Here is a 17,891-nt window from a genome sequence, read left to right on the forward strand (position 1 = left end):
TACCGTTGAAGAGAAACACAGTGAATAGATTTTTAGAGTATTTAAGGATAATTAGAACATGCTAAATGGATAATGGTGTTGATAATACAAGTCAGTTTCCAGCTTTTGAAGTACTTCATTGAAACAAGCTGGCCTTCCAAATATTTCAATACAAATTGAACTGGATGATATACAGAGATGATTACTACTTTATTTGCAGTTTTGGCATCATTATCGCCTATAGGGTTAGTACAGAAGTTATTCGTATGTCTAACACAAGTAGCATAATTCTCTAATTTACAGGTGTAAATCAGGAACAGCTATAACATTCACAACAGACCAAGATAAACAAAAATAAGACTGAAATCAGGACCACTATTTACAAAACCACCCATGCGTAAGTGTCCTGAATATATATAAATGGTATTATTTGGCATATAAAAGTGACACATAACAGTGTAAGTCACTAACTCAGAGCTCTGCAATAAAATACAACGTATGTTGGGTTATTGGGTATTTACTATTACAGTGAAATTGAAATAATATTTTAAAAGTGTTAAAATAAAATTACTGACAGTTACTGACAGGTTAGAAGTAACAAGACAGCCAGAATGGAGTGCACTGAAAATTCTGACAACTGTCACTAAACACTCCTCTTGTCAGTATTTTGATTCAGCTCTGGAAAACTAGCACTCAAAGTGGAGGAGGGAAAAAAAAAGGCTAAAATTTGTTAATCCAAAAAAGTTTTAAAACACAACTATGATCCGAAAAGAAATCCAAGACAGAAACTCCATGCTAAATAGAGTTGCACTGGATGTCTAACCACTCCACATTCTTTAACAGGACAGTAGATGGGAGAAAGCTTCTCTGCACCACTGCAGAAATTACTAAATGATTATTTTTCCTTTCTTTTCAGAGCCGGAATTTTTTCTTTCCTTTGTCAGCTTACTTCCAGTATTCTTTTCTCTCTCGATGCCATGCTTCCCTTTATTTTTTATTTTATTACTGAGAGGATGCAAATACTTTACTCTTTGCAGATCAGCATGGTTTTGGACAGTTGAAGTCACTAGCAGGTTGGACTCATGCCACGTAACGCTCAAGGTATGCAGCTCAACTGAAGTGCCTGTTATGTTCTATTAGTATTGTGTAAGCCTGCTCTACCGCAAATCATATCTTAAAATCATTTTCATTTTTTTAAGCATTCAAGAAAGTACTAGACTGAAAATACTCAGAACTGATGTCCCCCATGTGTAGAACAGATACAGCACTAACCACCCATCTCCTCCTACTGACCTGTCTACTGACTGTTCTAGTTATTTCCACTTACCATGGTGACTTTGGTGAATTAACTCCAGACTTACACTATGCAAAGAATCCAGCCCAATCTGTAAATTCAGTAATTTGCTAGTCTTTGTTTATCCTGTCTTACTGGAAGCTGTCAACAATAATGTCAATTTATAGCAGTTTTTTGTTTGTTTTGTTTTTTAATTTAAGTAAACAGTTGTCCCTTACAGGCAAGCAAGACAACTGATTCTGGGCAGCTGTAGCTTGCAGTATGGCCAACCACTATTTCTAGATTTAAGATAGCAAAAACAACGAACAGTGAAGTAATTTCTTAACTCACAACTAAGGTCCCTCCCCTAATCTTGAGAAAAATTTTCAGTTGATATATCACTCTTCAACTGATATGAATATACTTACCAGGAAAAAAAAAAAAACCCTCATAATCCATTCTGTGGCTGGAATCATAATGCTTATACTCTTTTCACCTTCCTTTCCAAATGCCTTTTAGCTCCTATGGGATGAAATGAAGTCAGTGGAGTCTTCGCTATTAATTTCAGTCAAACCAAGGTCCACCTTTTGATTTATATCTGACAATTACTCAAGCCATAAGGCTCTTCAGTCAAAGGAATAAAAACATAAGATCTGAATGTGAACATTTCAAAGATATTTAGGCTGATTTTCTATTCTGTTGATTGCTTTTTTTATAAAAAATTTCCACAGCAATGAATATTATAATAAAAACAAATATAAAGTACAGCTGATAGTGACACAAACATTTCAGTAAAAGACAGATGACAACTTAATCACCATTGAATTATTGTTTAAAGACCATTACAATATAAATAACATGGAACACAGTATAACGCTTTATGGCCAGTATAAACAGCCAGTACTTCAATGTTTACATGATTTTAGCTTCTTGGTTCTTTGTAGTCACCTGCAGTGGCTGGTATTCTCTTGCTGCAGACTTGCAATAAAGAAAGGACATTATGATGATGATAGGCTATTTGACATTAAACCTGTAAATACAATGCTTCAAACATTGTTCTTTCAAAATAGATCCAGATAAGAGAGCTCCTTACTGTGGATAGTTTTAAGCTTCCTATTGTCTTACAAGCTGAACCCAAATGCACTGAATACAGCAGTGATATCAAAACACATCTGTGCTCAGGATAATATGACATTTTAGGCCAGTTGTACAAAATATGCAAAGTTGGGATACCATTTTTTCTACATTCAGGCTTACTAGATTTCCTTTTGCCTCTTCATTTGCATGTAAATTAACAGTTGACAACAAATTCACAGAAGAGTGTTAAGTGCAAGAAGAACCAACTCAAATGCAAGTTAATGTTGTTTTGCACTTAGTCCCATTGGCAAAAGCTACAGTGTTGTAGCACTGTGTTAGGTGGTTATGGCTGGCAGCAGTCCAGAGGAGAAGGGAAAGGTAAGCTGACATGAAGGATGAGTTAATACTAGCCTAGACCACAGCTAGCATGTAGATCCCATTTGCTATCTCTGCCATAGACCTCATTTTAAAGACTGAAACCTGCAAGAAAATACTGACTGAGGTTAGAGCCGCTGAGCCAGGGGAAAGTTAAAATATATTATCTGTGGGTCCAGTAAAGCTATGGAGAGAAAGTAGGCTGAGATGAAGAACCATGCCATGAACTTTTGAGTGTAATTCTTTTGGGAAGGAACAGGTGAGGCAAAGCTGAGCCTGAACTAACGAGTCAGATGAAGCTGGTGGGAAAGAGCAAGCAACTAATGAGAAAAATTCTGTGTGTCATGAGAGCACAAAACGTAGTGTTTATACAGGAGGTTTTATTCAATAATGAGAAAGGGAGAATAGACGAGTTAGAGAATTATTAGGGACTAGGGGAAGAATCCAAACTGCTTTGTTTGTCTTACATTTATCTGTTTACCATGAAGTCAAAGTGGTGGGAATAAGGCAAGGATTTGCTCAAGGCATTAAAGTTTTTGTAAAGAACAGATTAAGTAACAATGCTCACCAAAAAAAAAAAAAAAAACCCTCAAAACAAAAAAAACAATTTTGAGGAGCTTGTGAAGCCTTGAATGGGCTTTTGTAGCAGAGAAGCAAGATTGAAATTTTACTGAACCTGTCAATTATTTGGGTTTAGAGCTTTCAGTAAATGTCAAGAAAAACATAAAAGCAAAGTAAGCAATGCACATTCACACACTAATCAAATAAAGACCGCATGGAAGTGCAATCCAGATTACTGAGTGACTTAATTCATGTAAAAGCATAAGGTTCCCCCCACCTGTTATTGAATTCAAACAGCTGTTCTTGGTCAGGAAGTTTTTCCTAAAGTCTTGCTTCCCAGACACTGTCCTCACAGAAATTTTGTTTAATGTTGTATCAGACCACCTGGAAAAAAAAGAAATGCTGCAGAATTCGTCAGTGATTCACATCTAATATGTGACCTGGTTTTATTTCAGTAGAATAGACACATAAATAGCGAAACACTATAATGGAGTTCAGAGAGCAAACATACAGTTAGCCATATCCATTTACGATCAAAGATTTGAAAATATGGACAAAATTGAAGCCACTTCTGAAGTTCTGTGTGTTACAAAAGCGATGCCGTCAGGCTGTAAATACTGATAGACAGGCGCACGCGTTGACGTTTGCGCAAATCACGTGTGGCGCATTGCGCTTTAAAAGTGGAAGGATGCGGCCCCCTAGCGGTTCGTAGAGGCAATTCATGCTTCTGCGGCAAACTAACACGCCGGATTTCCTAACAGAAGAGCATATAGTCAGCAAAGCAGCTTGATGTAAAGCAGTTAGGCAAAAGCATAAAAGAGGAACAGTATCAAGTATTCTAATATGAAGTACTAGTAATTCATGTCTAGATTCACAAAATCTAGAACAATACAATTCAGATGCTAGAAACGGCATCGTCTGAAACTTCAATATAAGCCCTATGCCAGTGGCCTCAAGCTTTAATGTTCCGTGGGCATTGGAAGCTAATGTGATTCAACCAATATCATAATTTGGTTTGTTAACTTGTGTATACAGGTGGCATCCTTCATTTCATCTTTTTAAACTTCCATGATCACCAGCAACATGATCTTGTGGAAACCAAGAAAATCCTGAAACACAGGATAGGAATCCCTGTCTCATACTGTGTGCATCTGTGGACCTAATAGTCCTTGGAGAAAAACTAAAGCTTTAGGAAATGACTTATACTTCTACAGCAATTGACTTAATTAAAATAACTTTCCAGTCATCTTAAAAAACTTTTTTGTGGAAAGCATTAACATCTCAGAACATTCAAGTCAGATTCTTGGACACCTGAGAAAGCCCATATTAAAAAAAAAAAAAGAGAGAGAGAGAGAGAGACAGAGAGACTGAATATGTTGGTATCTTCTACTGCATACTGTTTGACTTCAGTGTAAGTTTCATTTTTCCCATGTATTTAATTGACAGTGATAAAATTTCCCTGTATACAACGGTATGTAAAAAGTGGTAAGATTTTATTTTCAATTCCACACAGCTGTAGTTAGTGATGGGTATTAAGCTTTCACTGTTCATGGTACAGTGGATATGCACACATTTACAGAGCACAGAATATTAAATCCTAGAGGAACATTTTGCTTTCACTTACTGTATGTATCTTATTCTAAACTGTAGGACCAAATCTGCCCTGACTCATGCCCTACATAAGGAAGTCAAAAATGACACATGCAGGTGAAAGTCATTTTAGAATTTAGTAACCAAAGGCAAAATTATCATCTTGGATTTTCAAAACTGTATTTTGTATACATTTGCTACAATAACACTGCCTAATCAAATGAACTTTTCTCCTGATGGTGAATGTCACTAAAATTGTAAATTTTATTGGAAATTTCTAAAAAGGTTAGTGACTGTCTATGTTAATTCCTACAGTCTGTTCTGTCTTCCCTTGTGATGAGAAATTTAGGGTACAAAAAGTCTCAGGGGAGTTATATCAAGGAAAAAAAATGGAAGTGAAAGAAATTACTTTTGTAAATTCCTTGAGATTTCTCCTATAGAGAGAGCAAAACTAACCATTCTTAGATACCTGCCATCAGCTGGCTGTGGCTGTGTCTCTACTAAAGGTAGAATGATACTTGGGATTTTTTGGTTGTATTTTTGTTTTTTTAACAATTTCCTGAATAACAACACACATTTCAGGAAAAAATAAGTTCCAGAAAATAATTTAAACTTAGAACTTTTGATCTTAGTCATAAAAGACATTGAATAAATATAGGATGAAAAGAGTAAATATCTCTTGGGTTAGAGACAATAGCTCCTTAATTAACATACGCATTTCCATTTCCAATTTTATAGTTTAGAAGGAACCATATGACTGACAAATGAGAATTCTCTTATAATCTAATTGATGATTAATTGAAAACAGTGTTGAAAATCAGGACCTCTTTTTTTTCCCTACTAAAATGACAGATAATCCCATTAATCATTTTCTCTGTCACTACTTCTGTAAAATTCTGATGACAACAGAATACCCGCCAGGCACTATACACATTAAATAACTAAATACAATAGGCCAGTCCAAGAGGCAAGTTTACAGCTAGAGTCCCAAGTGCTATTACTTGCAGTTTCTTCCCTCCCCACTCTTATCTGCAGGTATTCATTACCCCAGCTTCGGCTCTGTCTCGCCAAGGCAGCTTGCTGGTAGAGTTCTGTGAGGCACAGTTAGATCTACAGCACTTCCTTAATGTGGCTGTAGTCACCTGCTGGTAACACTGGTTAAAAGAACATTTTTAACTGAACACCTGGATCTGTACGACAGTTTGTACTAGCAGTAATTCGTACATAATTCAGCTGAAAAATGGCGATACATACTTTTAAACTATGAAGGTACACTATTCAGACTTTCTGGATGCTGTCTGAACTTGATCCTGACTCAAATCGTTTACATGTAACTGCACCCTGGATACTCCTAAATACCTAACTTGACAGTAAATATAACCAAATATAAAGGAGTGCACACTTTTGTCCCTCTCACTGGGGGGGGGGAGAGAGAAAAGGGAAAAAAAAAAAAAAGTCTTTCCTTCACTACTGCATGGTTGGAACATGAGTCTTTCTCCAGTCCTGCCTTCTAGTCCAGAATCCTCCCTTCAGGTGGTTTCCTGGCTCAAAGTTAACTCAAATTCTCCTAGAGTTTACTAGTAAAGTCTCTTGCCATCACGTCGGAGGCTTGCCTTTGGGCCTGTTCTGTCGTTCGGGGAGAGCCTGAGCTCTTAGGAAGCCCTCAGCCCTCCCCAGTCCTTGCTGACTTTCTCGTGCTTGCCCTCCCCTCAGCTGCAGAGGCTTCTCCCTCCTCCTGCAGCTGGAAGGCCTGGGTGCAGCAGCCAGGCCAGCAAGAACAACAACAAAAAAAACCCCCACATTAGCCCCCTCCCCCCCCAAATTGCATCTATTATAAGTACCTAAATAAACTACCTAAATAAGCACCTATTTTAATTTACACCTTGCTTTAATTTTACTTCATTTAAAATTGCACTAATTAAATTACTCTGGTTTTTCTGGGTGGTGGTGAGTAACTATAGGATCACTAAAACAAGAAGCATGGGCCAGACTATGGAGGTTCACCTTTTCTGAGTCTAAAGGCTTGGGGAAATGAAGGTTAAAAGCCAATCCTGTAATATAAACTGGAAGAGCATCCAAGATCCTCAGAAGACAGCATACAAGACTGTGTAATGCCCATTTCCATACTTCTTAGAACCCATTTTTAGATGTGGTTTGTAAAGACCATTCTTCACAACACAGCCGTTGCTGTAGGCATGACCAATTGAACTGTATGATTTATTTTACAAATCACAAAAAAAGCTAGAGATCTACTAGCGCCAAGTGAGGAAAAGAAGGAAGTTTCTGATAAACTAACAACTCTAAAGTTCCTGTGAAAAATGAGTTCATGAAAGCAGAAAAAGATAAGACAAAATGTTAAGATAAAATGTAGATAGTTTATAGAAATCCAAAGCTGTAACAAGTTATTTACATCCCCACAGTGCAAGTCTTCCAGGTTTGTGACCTGGCTAATTTCCAGTAGATCACAATTCATAACAAAATAATGCAAACTTTATTAATAAGCACAATAACGACAGCTTGCCAGAATGAGATATAAGCATAACGTTTCCCAAACTGCAAAAATACAAGGTAATTGCGACTAGTATAAAATTTCTAAACAACATTACATTGCAATCTGTATAAAGTAAGACTGGAGCTAGTCAAAGCATCCTGACAGGTGCATAGTCAGCATATTGTGAAACACCAGCATAGCACATTTGAATTTTTTCCTTCTTCTTGCTTTCCTTTTTTGACAAAAGAAAGAACAGGAACAAAGGAGTTGGAACGTGAAACCATCTACCAGACTATCTTCTCCCAAAACATTTTACTTCATATTTTACAAAGGAGCTTTACAAGAAGATTTCCAAAAAAAAATTTTTTTTCAAAAAGATTTAAGTGCAAAAGATTAAAAAAGACAAAGAGAAAAACTTGTCTTTTCTTCTGTCTTGTTTCCTGTTTTGGTCTTGTCTGTATGTGTTGCAAATGCTTTGAAGCAGGAGCTCCTTTCTATGCCTCTAAACAGTGTCAAAGGAGGCTAGGGGCTTGGTTAAAACTTGGTAAGAATTACTGTTAAAAAAAAAAATATCATAGATAGCGTTGGTGAAGATATTTTGAGAGAGAGAATCTTCGTCTTAAGAGTCAAAAACTTTGGTAGCCATCAGGGCACAGTAAATTTTTTCAGAATATTTAGCTGGGCCACAGCAGTTTCTGGAGCCCTCAAAAACAGAGAGAAGCAGAAGAAAAAAGGTATTCATTCTAATGCATCTATTTCACTGGATTACTACAGTCTTATTTGAAAACGCACACTTTGTACTTTTGATGGAATGCATTAAGTGTCTAAACATTGAGCCTAAATGGTTACGGTTCTACAAGCATTTTAATTCACATTCAGCTGCAATACTCTATTTTAATTCCATTCTTACTGTCAGATGCTTAAACTTCTTCAAAGTTTACTTGTTGGAGATACGTAGAATCATTCTATTATCACTAAACAGACTGATGATGAAAATCCTAGAGTTGAACATACATTTATAAAACAGAAGTAAATAAATGCCTCAAGATGCAGGCATTTGTGTAATAGGAAAACTGAACTTCAGAGCTGCCTTAGTCTGCTGGAAAATACGACACCTCAAATTCAGCGTCCTTTTTTCATCTTAAACAATATGATTTTTTTTTTCCAGTGTGCAATGTTAAAATTTGTGTAATGGACAACACTGCTTTGCCAATCATTTGACCACTTAAAATATCTTAAAAAGGTGTTTCTCATAAATGATATATTCTATAACTTCTCAAATGTTTTGAAGAGGAAGAAGTGGTTGGTTTTAGTATAATTGTGGTCACTATCCACAGGTTATATATAGCCACTAAAACAATGTTAACTCCTATGATATTCTGAATTTGCACTTTTTGCAGAGGTTTAATAAAAAACCAATTAATATTGCAAGTATCAAAATTATTTGTTTTACAGTGTAAGAGAATATTATCGTGAAGCACATTTGTGTCAAATAACTGTTCAAATCACTTTTTCTTCTACAGTAAGCAGACTGAATTGAAGTGATATGCCAAACAAAGTACAAATAGCACAAATTTCAAAGTTATCAATTCCTGACAGTGCTTACAGGCATTAAGCAATACTTTTCAGTCATCTGTAATAGCCTACTTCAGCACAGAGACACTATATTAAAGGAAAGTTGAAAGTGTGTCAACTGCCCAGTCAATATTAATTTAAAACTGAAGTTTGGAACTTCTTAAAAAAATAAATAAATTTAATTTTTACCTTAATTTTCCAATCCTCTTTTAGCCTATGGCACAAAACAATAATACTTAATCCCTGCATTAAAAGAAAAATGTCATAATGCTTTTTCAGACGAATAACCACAAGTGTTTTGGATAGAAACTTTGTACTTTCTGCATGTTTTCCACTTCATGTGGAAAGGCACAGTTGATGAATATTCATTAACAATGCTTAAAACAAGCATCAAGCACACAGAAGTTTCCATAAGTCTGTTTTACTTCTCTGAATTGCATCCTTAAATGATACTTTTAACTAGCAAGAGTCCTAAGAAAAGCCTAAACTAAAGGTGAAACAGAACAGCTGATGGGATTGGTAGAAAGACAGACTTATTCCTAATCACAGTTCTGAATCCAGCTAAGAAGTTAAGATCCACAGTCTTGTTACTTATTTGAAAAATGTTGATGATGTCAGTGCATGGCTGAAAAGCTACAAAAGTCTCACTCATGAAACAGGAAGATGCTTATCAACACACAAATTCATGACAGGGAGGCTCAAATATATCTGTCTGTCTACTATGTGGCCAAGCCGACAAGGACTGATCAGAGAGGGCCATTTGATTCAGGCTCCCCGGCTGTGTTCTTAAGCACAATGCGCAAAGCTGGCCCAGATTTGGCCTCTAAATTTGGAACATATCCAACCAGAAATCTTCCAGTGGTTTGAGGCCTAACAGGGTCCTACTCTGAGCTTTTTGACAAAGAACTAATACAGTATTTTTCATAGTTTGAATGCTTAGTAACTGGACTGTCAAAGCTACCTGTGTAACACTTTTTAGTATTAAAAATAAATAAAGAAGGGGAAAATATGGAAGATGCTTCCCCTCTGAAATCAAGTCTTTTTAAGATATAGCACTTGGTTGCTGAATTGAGTTTCCTGAACTGTAAAGTCACTCAAGAATGTTTTTATTTTTGTAATGATTAGAGAGAAGTCATGTTTCCCAGAAAAGGATCTAAAATTTTAAAGATAAGAAACAACTTGATATTATATCACAAACCACCCTACCAAGGCAGGGTCACCACTTTCCTATGTGCAAAATTCACAAGACAGGAATCCGTATGCCTACACTGTGCGAATGCAGCTCTTATGGAGTAAGTCTGCTATTAGGCACACCATGTGCATATTATAGAGTCAAAGCATTCCTGTGCAGAGGCCATTTATCCTAGCTGTCCAGTTGCCTAGAAGCCTAGCTGAGGCACTGCCAAGGCCACCAGATATCTAGAAATACCAAACAAGTGGAAAACATACTCAAAATCCATTTGAACAGACTGTAGAGGTTAGTCTAAGAAAATACAGGCTTATAATAGCCCTCTGTTTAGGTAAAGCCTGTAGGTATTGCCTGGGGCAAACATAAGATGGCTACAACATCTGCCTAAGCTACTGGAATAATACAACATTTTAGTTTTAATACAGTGTTTTACTGCAATTTGGTTTTAAGAACAGTGCCTTTTTTTTTTTTTTTAATTGCATAGTGTGCTCATGAATCAGAAAAGAGGGTAGCTTATCTTAGATATACTTTTCATTAGGAAAGCAAATCCAGAGTCCAGTGAGTAGGGACCAAGAGTTTCCCAACACTGGTGGCAGGAAACAGCTTATCTGGAGGCTGAAGAGGGAACTCTGAGTGGTAAAAGTAACTGCTGCTGTGAGGTAGGAAAGTTAGACAGAGAAGTTGGAGACAATTACTGGAAGAGACCTTGTGTTGATCATGTACTTTCCTGTTCCTGATTGACCAGTATTGTAACCCTATTCCAGTGCTTCCTTGTTAAGGTTCATAATCTTAATGGTTTTAGAAACCACTCAAAGACCCTTTCTTTTATCTTCTTTCCCAATACTAGCCAAAACAGTTCTCTGTACCCATCAGGTATCAGGTAGGATTTTTAAGAGGAATAACCACGAGTGTTTTTGATAGAAACTTTGTACTTTCTGCATGCTTTCCACTTCATGTGGAAACGCACAGTTAATGAATATTCACTAACAATGCTTAAAACAAGTGTAGGAAAAACTCAGAGGAAGCAGCACACTGCAGTTACCAATTCCTGTTTCAGAGTACCAGATCTGAATTTGACCCAGATAGAATCCAGTCCTATAAAATAGGATGGCAAACACATCATGAAGTCTCCTTGGGAAATAAAGGAAAAAATAAGTTAGTTTGTTTTTATATATGTAGGTTTTTTTATTTTTATGTATGTATACACACACACGTATATTCCTCCCAAATAATAATAAATAAGACAATCTTACTGCCTTAGAAGCCTTTGTAAGTTTATCTAGAGTTAAAAGGGAGAAGCATATTTTAATTAAGAATATATATCCAGACTAATACTGGTACTGAATATCTTACTACGAACTCAGGCAAAGAACGAAAAGAAAAAAATAAAAGGCCAGATTTCAGACTGAACATATGCTCTTGTATCTCTCCCCCAGGTAACCCATTTCTTAAAACAGTTTGTCATATGGGTAAGACCCATGTCATTTCAGTTGTGACAGTACATGAAAGCTAAGTCTTGTCTGTAATGAACTAAGAATATACTATAGACTTCAGATATAAAAGTGGAAGTAGCATTCCAAAGACTGTATATACATTTTGCACAGCTATCAGATAAAAATAATCCTGGAAGTAGACTGTCATAATCATTAATACAAACTACAGAGCATGTTGCTTGTTCTTCTTGATCCTTAACTCCTGTACTATTTGCTGTTTAGTGTCCCAAACTCATGGAGGTGCCTGGTCATAGGCTAGGAAATTAAGACTTGGTCTTAACTCCTCGGTGCTGGGAGAAAATGAAATCAAATCTTCCCTTTCCTGAGCAAATGCTGTAGCCACTAAAATACCTCTACCATAACATGCTCTAATTGCTTCTTACTGCATTTCAAGATCTCAGTAGAATGCTTTTGCAGGTAAGCACAATGCATAGTTAACTAATATTCTGGCAATTAAAATTCACACTGAACTATCATTCAACCTTCTCTTCAATTAAACATAGTGGAGTTCACTTTGTCTTGCAAATGGACCTTGAACTACAAGCTCAGCCCTGTCCTGCTTTCCAACAGGGACCTCGAAAGGAGGTGGCTAGACAGTTAATTACTGAGGCAATCTGAGACAAACATACAGCACATAATTAAAAGGACAAGAAGGTAACTAACAGACTGGTAGCTGTTGAGCAGGTGCTTTTAATGGTATCAGGAATCTAAAAGCTTCCCAAATGCTGTTTTAGGTATCAAAGTTTTCCTGTGGCACAAAGTAGAACAAATACCCAATAACAATAATTTAGATAACAGTAACTAGGGCAAAAAAAAGACTATTATGGCTGTCTAAAGAGGGAAAAAATAAACATCTGACAAGGTCAGTTTAAAAAACTCTGTTGTTCTAAATGAAACTTTAAAAGTAATAAACTTAAAATGACTCGGTGGACACTTTTCAGCTTAACTGTAATTAAACAATTTAATAAAAAAAAAAAATCTTCAGCTGAATTTATGTACCTGAGATGTTGAAGAAAAAAAAAAAAAAGCAGCTTTATTTTACTGCTGTTTCAGATGGTAGCCAAGAGGGACTGAGAAACATGCAAGTAAACTTTCTCCATCTGTGGGATGCAAGGTTTGGATTTATAAAGTTATATATGACATATAACTGCCAACTATTTCTTAAAAGGTTCCATAGTTTTGAACCCTGTGCTCCACAAAGACAGTGTTATGAAGAATAGGGAAAGTATAATTCAACGTTTTTGCTGTTAGCATCACTAGCTACAGCCAGTTCAATGCAAATGCAACCTGAGGATTTGTGGAGAACTGGCAGGTTTAGAGATTCATTTTCTATATACGAGTCAGGCCATCTCTTCACTGAAAGATAATTTATCTGAGTGTATCAAGATAGGACTCAAGAAAACATACAGAGTAGACAAGTAGACTTATGAATCTGCTATTTTATTTCTCTGACAGGAAACGTTAGGAGAGGGACAGGCTGAGCAGCAGTAGATTATATTGCCATTTTAGTGATCCATGCTTTAAGAAAGACCTTCGAACTCCAGCTTCCTGGATTGCAAGAGATAAGCCACATCACTGAATTGACACAGAGCCTGCCCAGTGGCATCAGTGAGAAATAAATGGCCCTATTTCATGACACACTTGCTCGGAATTCAAGAAACAATACAGAGATAAGTGGAGTATCTTGCTTTCATTAGTGGCAAGAAAAATGTCAGCATGGACACTACACACATGGATATCAATAATTTAGATTGAATTACCTAGTGGATTTTTAAGAACATATGTTCTTTGTGGCCCCTAGTCTGAGGATCAGTATCTGTATAGAACAAGATCTTTAGAACTAAACTTTATAAACACGGTACATTTACATCCCATCTAATTTTATCCACTTAACTATAACAAGTGAGTTATGATCCTAGATATCATAGATGCATCATATATTTAATAAGAGAAACATTCCTAAAGGAAGATTTAGCTTTCCTACATTCTCAGTTACATTCCCTAGAACTGTTTATATCACCTTTGGTACCTTGTTACTTTTAACTGCATGCTTTTAGGCAGGAAAAAAACCTCATCTTGTGCCCTCTAATATGTTTTTACAGTCTGCATGACCTACTCAGAAAAAGTCTGTTCCAACATCCATGCACAAAATTTATGATTTTTGTGGTTCTGCCACCTGCTCTGTACTGCTGGCTTGTCTACTATGTATCATTCATCCTGTTTTGGTCATATGGCTACACACTGTATAACAGCAGATTCTTCTGTTTTAATAGAGAATATAACATACGAGTGTTACATATGAAGGAAGATATAATCACAACCTCTATATGGTAAAGTAGCATCGCTTTCACTTTTCAAATATTTCTTTTTACATAGGAATCAAGAAACAAAATCAGGAAGAAAGACAGTGTCTCTGTAATTACTATAAAAATGGATTTTATGAAGGCTTAAGAACCTAAATGACTTCATAATGAATGAGGCATCCATAAGTGTGTTGGTAGAATACCCAAGCTATTACAATTGTGCTGTAAAATCCCTTTGTGCTGCTTCTGTTGGAATTAGTTGCTTTTTATTTATCACCTCCTCTCAAACAAGAAACACCAACAGATTCAGAAAGAGTAACTTAACCCAGGTTAAGATTCTCAGTTTTGTCCTTGTTTCATCACCTCTATTCTTCAACTAAAAAATACTTGACTATAAAAACAACTATACTGTTACAGTGCTCTTAATTGATTTGTGACAATTCCTACCCTCTATTCTAAATAATATATCACCGTTCTGAAAAAGCAACTGACTAGTTTATAAACTTTGATATCAAGTAGTAATTAGTGATATATTCCTCCACACAGAATGCAATAGTACAAGTTTTGACATACTGATTGCTTGTTCTTCTATTTTTAAACATTTTTTACAATATTTTCAAAATTGCATGTGCACACTTGAAATCAACATTACTTAATAGAATAGCTACATACAGGTATGAGCTTTGAGGAAGGAATCTTCACTGCTCCATAGCATGAGCAAGGCTCCATACTAAAACTGTTTATGCATGCTGAAAATCTGCTGACAATTATCAAAATATAATATGCCCATGATTTTCTGAAAAGCTCTGAGAATCCTAGCTAACAAAACGTGATGGTATCTTCTAGATAATTTTTTTTTTTAATTCTTTAAGCTAGAACCATCAATTAAAGAACTTTTGCAGCTGTAAGGTGTCAGGAAGATCTTGACCACAATAATGATCAGCTTTTTCTTTTTCAGAAACTTACCAATACATATGAAGAATCCTTGACTGCCTCTCATTCAGTTCCATGGGTCCCCCAAAAAGTAAGACATTCAGAGAAAACTCTTGAAAGATCTGAAAAAACAGTCATTAAATCAAGTCTTATAGCATCCTGAAATAATTTCCCACAGCCAGTCACCCTCTCTTGTGGCTCAGAAGAATAAGACTGGGAAATATCAGTGAGTCAGAGAAAGACAGCAGAAGATATTACAGTCATGGGATTTCTCAGCCAACAACATCCTAGAATCCTACAATAGCAGATACCTCACTAGGTGAAAATTTATGCATGATTCCAGACAGTTTATGTTAGAGAGGAGAGCAATAGCCTCAACAACCCCAGCCAATAAGACATGGAGGAAAATTCCTTCCTGATCCCGATCAGGTGATCAATTTAACCCTGAGCATGTGATCAAGATGTATCCCGTTAACAACTGACAGGTTCCTCAGTGTTTCTAGGAGCACAGCACATCCTAACCAATAGCCCAATTTTTATCTGCTGCCAATCTCTTATCATTTAAAAAAGGGCAGTTGCCTTCTCCTATGCTGTGCACCAAGAAGGAATGTAAAAGTCCTGATCATCACAGAATAGAGAAGTGCTAGCACACCGACCATTTAAAGACATTCACATGTATGGACTATGTAAGAAAAGCACACCAACAAGTTTCCTGTTAAAATTCTCTGGCAATGTCAGTAAGTTAAGTATCCAAAGCTCTATATCATCAACTTTAAATTCTGACTCATGGTCATCCTCGCTCTGTCACAAAAATCCTTTCATTAATTTATAAAGTTCCATCTTGAAGTAGTTCAGTTACTTGCTGCCATGACCCTCTCTGGAAAGCAATTCCAGAGCTTTACACAGATTGTCAAGAACCTTCTTCTAAATTTCCCGTTTATTCATAATTGCTTGTATGTATCTGATCTTGAAATAGTGTTATCCTTTAATATAAAAGTTGTCCTCCCTCATGTCTACCCCCACAGGTACTCATAAAGATATATCCATATGCCCTTTCAAGCTTTGTTTTGCCAGATAGCTATTTTCATCTCAGCTGAGAAAATAGGTTCTCCTTTCCCCTAACCATCCCACTCTACACCTGCTGTGGATCAGTGTGGGCCACCAGAACTGTAAACAATATTCTGAGAGTTGTCTTACCAATGCAACATTAACACTTTATTATCTTTACTGACAATACCATCTACTAGACCATAAACCTGCTTCATGGCCATGATATATTGATGGCTTATAGTTATGATACAACCAATGCATTAAATCTCTACTCTACTATGACCAGCAGTTATCAAGTCACCAGATTATACTAAGAGAACATGATATTAATCCCTAAGCATCCAGCCCTATTTTCTGTACTATTAGGTTTCCATTATGTCAGTCCATAAAATCATTTATTTTTTCTGATATTATAGTCCTATTCCAATTTAATGTCATATCTATTCCCCTACTTCTTTTACCAAGCTTAAAAATGGCTATTTCAATCAGTTCCAAGGCCAGTCCTATAGGAATGCTACAAGCAACCTCCTTTCATAAGATAACCCTGTTTGGTCTTCCCTTTATTCAGTTTCTCATCCATCTTACAATTCTTGCATTAAAACCCAACTTCTCCACCTTAAATAATTTCCCACAAGGAACAACATAATGCCTTTCTTTGATCAAGGTAGATTAGGTTCACCGCATTACTCTTCTCTGGGACAGTTATCTTATCAAAGAAAGATATTAAGTTAGTCTGACATGATCTACCGTTGATAAAACCATGTTGTAGTTTATCCCAATCTCCATTTATGTCCATGTCCTTGATTATGATTTCCTTCAAAATCTATTCTAAGACCTTCCTTAGTGTTGAGGTCAAACTACCAGGCCTGTACTTTATTTGACCATCTCTTTTCCTTTTTCTGAATACAGGGAATAAGTTTGTTATGCTTCCATCGTACAGTACCAGTCCTGGACTGAACAGATACATTTAAAATCCCTGCTAATCCATTACCATTTGTTCATTCTTTCAGTGCTCTGAAATGGGTATTTTTTAACCCTCCCTATCTCATCAAAGTAGTCAGGCTATATTTAGCTGCTAGCTCACTTTTGGAAATTTCCATTAGTCTGTCTCCTTCCCCTTTAAGCACACTTAGGTGCTATATTAACCCCACTGAAAACTGAGGCAAAGTATTCATTTGCTGTTTTGATTATACCTAGATTATAGTTAATCTCCATTTCCTTCCCGGTATTCTATGTTTCCTTACTTCTTACCTGTGTGCTACGTTTTCATTAGTGTGTCTGAAGATCCCTCTCATATTTGGTTTAATTGTGCAAGCAAAGTCATTTAAGCTCTTGGTCATGCTCATATTTCTCCATTGCTTTAGAGAAGATCCATTACGAAATAAGAAAGTGTGTGGGTGTGATACTGAGAACACTGACACATTTCTGTTCCTTATTGGCTTCAGTGTTCCCCAGAAAAGTGAATTGTATCTTGATGCATAATTATACTACCTTTGACAAGGAGTCTACAGTATTGGCCACAATACAGAAAGAACAGATTAAATATTTAGATATGTTCACACCAATAGGGTCTTATGCATTTCAGTTTACAATCTTGCAGGAACTAGTCAAAGATATTTCTGAATTGCTAATGCCTATGTTCAATAATTAATGGAGGACCGGGAAGTTCCCAGAGAATTAGGACAGTTTAAACTTTGTGCTTGTCTTTAAAAAGGGGAACAGGATATGGGCAGAATTGTTGACCGGACAGATTAAGTCCTGAGAAAGGTGCTATAACAAACTGTTAAACAATTAAGCTGCAGATACTTGGAAGACAAACAAACAAATATAAAACACCAGTCAGCCTTGGTTTGTCATGAACAGATCATGTCACAGTATTCTAATTTCCTTCCTGATGTGGCAGCTGGCCAGATGGATGAAAGCGAAGCAGTAAATGTGTTATACCTGGACTTTGATAAGAGTTTTTGACACTGACATTGAATTTTCACATTGTATTATATCA

The 17,891-nt window shown here is 36.3% G+C and overlaps 1 protein-coding gene across 2 annotated transcripts in view; it reads right to left on the minus strand.

The window, feature by feature from the left end:
• The window catches only part of GFRA1 (GDNF family receptor alpha 1), a 206,870-nt gene that overhangs the window by 149,159 nt on the left and 39,820 nt on the right, over window positions 1-17,891 (minus strand). For both annotated transcript variants that reach the window (XM_026096176.2, XM_064514274.1), the window contains exons 2-3: window positions 14,873-14,961; window positions 3,543-3,649 (exon numbers count right to left, since the gene is read on the minus strand). The gene's annotated coding sequence lies outside the window, so the exon portion shown is untranslated. The remainder of the gene's footprint in view (window positions 1-3,542; window positions 3,650-14,872; window positions 14,962-17,891) is intronic.

This window comes from Dromaius novaehollandiae, chromosome 6, assembly GCF_036370855.1.
Source record: "Dromaius novaehollandiae isolate bDroNov1 chromosome 6, bDroNov1.hap1, whole genome shotgun sequence".
Classification (NCBI taxonomy): Eukaryota; Metazoa; Chordata; class Aves; order Casuariiformes; family Dromaiidae; genus Dromaius; species Dromaius novaehollandiae.